Consider the following 6,468-nt stretch of genomic DNA (forward strand, 5'->3'; position numbering starts at 1 on the left):
CAGTTTGGGGAAAGATGTTCGGGAGTGCAATCTATTTTAACACAGAGTGCCATTGCATTACGTATGGTAGCACTTAGTCCAATGTTAGTTCCTTTAGCACTGATGCCCATAGGTATTCTTCCGTTGGGGCGTTGTCTTGGTAGGTCGGTTCATACCACTCCTCCTCAGTCTTCCTATAGGTTGGTTCTTGTTTAATTCCCAGTACTTGTATTTCCCATGCATTTGGCTCCCTCTGCTGGTCACCTGCTGTTGTGGCAATTTCTTATTTTATTCCCCAGTCAACAGATGGCCTTAGAGCCCATAAATGTGGCCCTGGAACTGGACTGGCCACTGAGGGAGGGGTCTGATCTTTTTTGCCTTTTGCCACAGTATGCTTGACGTCGGCAAGGACTGGGGAGTTTCTCTCTTATAAAGGTGGGTGAGGGCAGTGTGGAGTGCAATTGAGATTGCGTCATCGATGGATCTGTTGGGGCAGTATATAGTTGTGTAAAATACTTAAGCAAAAATACTTTAAAGTACTACTTAAGCAGTTTTTTAGGGTATCTGTACTTTACTATTTATATTTTTGACATCTTTTACTTCATTACATTCCTTAAGAAAATAATGTACTTCTTACTCCATACAATTTCGCTGACACCCAAAAGTACTCGTTATATTTTGAATGCTTAGCAGGACAGGAAAATGACTTTTGGTATTATTTTACTGGGTGACTTTTCTATTCATTTTCTATTAAAAAGGTATCTTTACTTTTACTGAAGTCTAACAAATGTGTACTTTTTCCACCACTGTCGGTATGCAAATTGGAGTGGGTCTAGGGTGTCTGGGATGATGGAGTTATGTGCCATAACCAGCCTCAAAGCACTTCATGATTACAGAAGTGAGTGCTACAGGCCGGTAGTCATTGTGGCATGAAGCCTTAGAGTTCTTGGGAACAGGAATGATGGTGGTCAGTTTAAGACATGGGAATTACCAACTGGGACAAGGAGTTGTTGAAAAGGACCGTAAATATGCCTGCCAGCTGTTCTGCGCATGCTCGGAGAACGCACCCTGTAATACCGTCTGTGCACTTTAGCAAGTCTTTATTCATATAAAAAATCTGATTTATTGAATTGTCCATGTGGTCTATATTAAATGGCACTTTGTTTCATTTAACAGGCTTTTAAAATTCAATATTTGTGGACAATTTCTACTTAAAATATCAAAGGGACACAAAAGGCACTCATTTCGTGGAACGACCCAAGTGTAGTGCAACAGCCAAGAGGTCTTGGCCTTCATGGTACAAGAGATGTACTACAGGGTTGTTGGTTCAAGTTCCACTTTATGGTATGCCCTGGATTTCTCTTCTTTATATCAGCTGCTATATAAAAGAGACATCTGGTGCATAACATAAAGTAACATTTATTCCATACCAGCATGAAGACCATCATGAAAACGAAAGTAGTGCACACAACATTATACAGATCAAAGGGAAGTTCCGTCACTCTTAAAGTTGTTTTTTCCTCCCTATAGGTTTCATGCTGTGGTGGGTGATGTCCTGTACTCCATCAACCTATTGCCTCCCTACTGTGTAATTAAATGTGCCAACATTTCTTACATGTCATTATGATACCTAAATGCTATTTTTCAAGTTTATTCTGCTGATCTGTATATTTGAATATGTACAGTGCCTTCGGAAATTATTCAGACCCCTTGACTTTTTCCACATTTTTTTATGTTATAGCCTTATTCTAAAATGTTTTAAATGTTTTTTTTTCCCCCTCATCAATGTACACACAATACCCCATAATGACAAAACAAAAACAGGTTTTTAGACATTTTTGCAAAGGTATAAAGTAAAAAACTGAAATATTATATTTACATAAGTATTCAGACCCTTCACTCTGTACTTTGTTGAAGCACCTTTGGCAGCGATTACAGCATTGAGTCTTCTTGGGTATCACGCTACAATCTTGGCACATCTGTATTTGGGGAGTTTCCCCCATTCTTCTCTGCAGATCCTCTCAAGTTCTGTCAGGTTGGATGGAGAGCGTTGTTGCACAGCTATTTTCAGGTCTCTCCAGAGATGTTTGATCAGGTTCAAGTCTGGGCTCTGGCTGTGCCACTCAAGGACATTCAGAGACTTGTCCCGAAGCTACTCCTGCGCTGTCTTGGCTTAGGGTTGTTGTCCTGTTGGAAGGTGAACCTTAGCTCCAGTCTGAGGTCCTGAGCGCTCTAGAGCAGGTTTTCATCAAGGATCTCTCTGTACTTCGCTCCGTTCATCTTTGCCTCAATCCTGACTAATCCCTGCCCCTGAAAAACACCCCCACAGCATGATGCTGTCACTACCACCATGCTTCACCATAGGGATGGTGCCAGGTTTCCTCCAGACGTGACGTTTGGCATTCAGGCCAAAGAGTTCAGTCTTGGTTTCATCAGACCAGAGAATCTTGTTTCTCATGGTCTGATAGTTTTTTAGGTGCTTTTGAGCAAACTCCAAGCAGGCTGTCATGTATCTTTTACTTAGGAGTGGCTTCCGCCTGGCCACTACCATAAAGGCTTGATTGGTGGAATGCTGTAGAGATGATTGTCCTTCTGGAAGGTTCTTCCATCTCCACAGAAGAACTCTAGAGCTCTGTCAGAGTGACCATCAGGGACTTCTCCACCGATTGCTCAGTTTGGCCATGCGGCCAGCTCTAGGAAGAGTCTTGGTGGTTCTAAATGTTTTCCAATTAAGAATGATGGAGGACACTGTGTTCTTGGGGACATTCAATACTGCAGAAATGTTTTGGTACCCTTCCCCAGATCTGGGCCTCAACACAATCCTGTCTCGGAGCTCTACGGACAATTCCTTTGACCTCATTGCTTGGTTTTTGCTCTGACATGCACTGTCAACTGTGGGACCTTGTATAGACAGGTTTGTGTCTTTCCAAATCATGTCCAATCAATTGAATTTACCACATGTGGACTCCAGTCGAGTTGTAGAAACATCTCAAGAATGATCAATGGAAACAGGATGCATCGGAGCTTAATTTGAAGTGTCATAGCAAAGGGTCTGAAGACTTATGTAAATAAGGTATTTCTGTTTTAGTTTTTTTGTTGTAGATTTGCAAACATTTCTAAAAACCTGTTTTTGCTTTGCCAATATGGGGTATTGTGTGTAGATTGCTGAGGATTTTATTTTATTTAATACATTTTAGAAAAAGGCTAATTTAACTAAATGTGGAAAAAGTCAAGGGTTCTGAATACTTTTCCGAAGGCACAGTATATTGTAACAATTTTTGGTTCACTAATGTTTATTTTACCACTATGAACCACCCTCTCCCATGTGTTGGCATAGCTGCGGGAAGTAGGGGTGTTGAGGGTCCTGCAGCAGAATAAAAAATAAATAATAATTTAAAAAATGTAGTTTGAAAAATACTGTGGGGCAAAAAAGTATTTAGTCAGCCACCAATTGTGCAAGTTCTCCCACTTAAAAATATGAGAGAGGCCTGTAATTTTCATCATAGGTACACTTCAACTATGACAGACAAAATGAGAAAAAAAATCCAGAAAATCACATTGTAGGATTTTTAATGAATTTATTTGCAAATTATGGTGGAAAATAAGTATTTGGTCACCTACAAACAAGAAAGATTTCTGGCTCTCACAGACCTGTAACTTCTTCTTTAAGAGGCTCCTCTGTCCTCCACTCGTTACCTGTATTAATGGCACCTGTTTGAACTTGTTATCAGTATAAAAGACACTTGTCCACATCCTCAAACAGTCACACTCCAAACTCCACTATGGCCAAGACCAAAGAGCTGTCAAAGAACACCAGAAACAAAATTGTAGACCTGCACCAGGCTGGGAAGACTGAATCTGCAATAGTTAAGCAGCTTGGTTTGAAGAAACAACTGTGGGAGCAGTTATGGAAGACATACAAGACCACTGATAATCTCCCTCGATCTGGGGCTCCACGCAAGATCTCACCCCGTGGGGTCAAAATGATCACAAGAATGGTGAAAATCCCAGAAAAAAATCCCAGAACCACACGGGGGGACCTAGTGAATGCCCTGCAGAGAGCTGGGACCAAAATAACAAAGCCTATCATCAGGAACACACTACGCCGCCAGGGACTCAAATCCTGCAGTGCCAGATGTGTCCCCCTGCTTAAACCAGTACATGTCCAGGCCCGTCTGAAGTTTGCTAGAGAGCATTTGGATGATCCAGAAGAAGATTGAGAGAATGTCACATGGTCAGATGAAACCAAAATATAACTTTTTGGTAAAAACTCTACTTGTCGTGTTTGGAGGACAAAGAATGCTGAGTTGCATCCAAAGAACACCATACCTACTGTGAAGCATGGGGGTGGAAACATCATGCTTTGGGGCTGTTTTTCTGCAAAGGGACCAGGGCGACTGATCCGTGTAAAGGAAAGAATGAATGGGGCCATGTATTGTGAGATTTTGAGTGAAAACCTCCTTCCATCAGCAAGGGCATTGAAGATGAAACGTGGCTGGGTCTTTCAGCATGACAATGATCCCAAACACACCGCCCGGGCAACGAAGGAGTGGCTTCGTGAGAAGCATTTCAAGGTCCTGGAGTGGCCTAGCCAGTCTCCAGATCTCAACCCCATAGAAAATCTTTGGAGGGAGTTGAAAGTCTGTGTTGCCCAGCAACAGCCCCAAAACATCACTGCTCTAGAGGAGATCTGCATGGAGGAATGGGCCAAAATACCAGCAACAGTGTGTGAAAACCTTGTGAAGACTTACAGAAAACGTTTGACCTCTGTCATTGCCAACAAAGGGTATATAACGAAGTATTGAGATACACTTTTGTTATTGACCAAATACTTATTTTCCACCATAATTTGCAATTAAATCCATTAAAAATTCTACAATGTGATTTCTGGATTTTTTTTCTCATTTTGTCTGTCATAGTTGAAGTGTACCTATGATGAAAATTACAGGCCTCTCTCATCTTTTTAAGTGGCAGAACTTGCACAATTGGTGGCTGACTAAATACTTTTTTGCCCCACTGTATATATTTTCACAAAAGTATTGAACTGGGGCTTTACTAGTCCTGCATTAGCGGACAGATATAGACGTCTTCAGGGCGGGCAATTTTTGTTCTCTGCACAAAAGGACAGCCAGAGGAGGATGGGCCTTTCTGCCACGTCAGGATCTTCTCACGGTTTCCTCCTTCCAGGCAGTTTTTCCTTGCCATTGTTTTTCTGATCTCACTTTATGGTCTGTAGTTCTACTAAGCCGAATTACTTTAAAGCACTTTGATGTAAAAACAAAAGGTGATTGAGAGATTGAAATTATCTGGAAATAGGTGATAGGGTGTTATTTGAGAAATATCTCCCTGGGTCTGTCCCCAGGTGAAGATGTGGTGGGGGTGGGTTACGGAGCCTTCAGTCAGCGCTGCTTTCCCTCTCTGGCCAGTGACATCCTGTCTAGGGCCTTCAGCTGTCACGGCCATCATACTGCAGACCACCATTGCAGTGCAGGCAGGCACCAGCGGGGGAGTTGTGGTGCGTGCAGAATCAGGAGAGCCACTAGGTAAGGCCACCCTACTCTTGGGAGAGCTATTGGGTTTGTAGGCTTTTGTTCCAGCCCTGCTCTAAAACACCTGATTCAGGGTCAAGGCCCTGATGATCGGCCAAGGCTGGAACAAAAGCCTGTACACAGCTCTCCAGGAGGATAGTGACTAGATGGAGTACAGCTATGACCGGAATAAACTTTTTGTAACAAGTTAGGAGAACATTTTAGCTAAGGCAAACCTGCTATGTTAACTCTCCTAACCTGCTACCGGTCGTAGCTGTTTACCACCTAGTCAAAATCCTCAAGGTGGGATGGTGGCAACCACTGATTTGGAAAGAGTTATACCCTTTTTGAACATTGGGGGGCACTTGAGTGTACACTGAGTGTACAAAACATTATCTTGACTGCTCTTTCCTTAACATAGACTGACCAGGTGAAAGCTATGATCCCTTATTGATGTAACTTGTGAAGTCCACTTCAATTTGTGTTTATAAAGGGGAGAAGACAGGTTAAAGAAGGATTTTAAGCCTTGAGACATGGATTGTGTGTGTGCGCCATTCAGAGGATGAATGGGCAAGAAAATATTTAAGTGCCTTTGAACAGGGTATGGTAGTAGATGGCAGGCGCATCGGTTTGAGTATGTCAAAAGAACTGCAACGCTTTCACGCTCAACAGTTTCCCGTGTGTATCAAGAATGGTCCACCTCCCAAAGGACTTGATACAACTGTGGGAAGCATTTGAGTCAAAATGGGCCAGCATGCTTGTAGAAAGCTTTTGAGTCCATGCGCCGACTAATTGAGGCTGTTCTTTTTTTATTTTCTTAATTCCTTTTCTTGGTGTCCGATTGGTAGTTTTGTGGTATCCAATTGGTAGTTACAGTCTTGTCTCATCGCTGCAACTCTTGTACGGACTCGAGAGAGGCCTTTGCCTCTCTCGAGTCCGTACAAGAGTTGCAGTGATGAGT

This window comes from Oncorhynchus clarkii, chromosome 23, assembly GCF_045791955.1.
Source record: "Oncorhynchus clarkii lewisi isolate Uvic-CL-2024 chromosome 23, UVic_Ocla_1.0, whole genome shotgun sequence".
Lineage (NCBI taxonomy): Eukaryota > Metazoa > Chordata > Actinopteri > Salmoniformes > Salmonidae > Oncorhynchus > Oncorhynchus clarkii.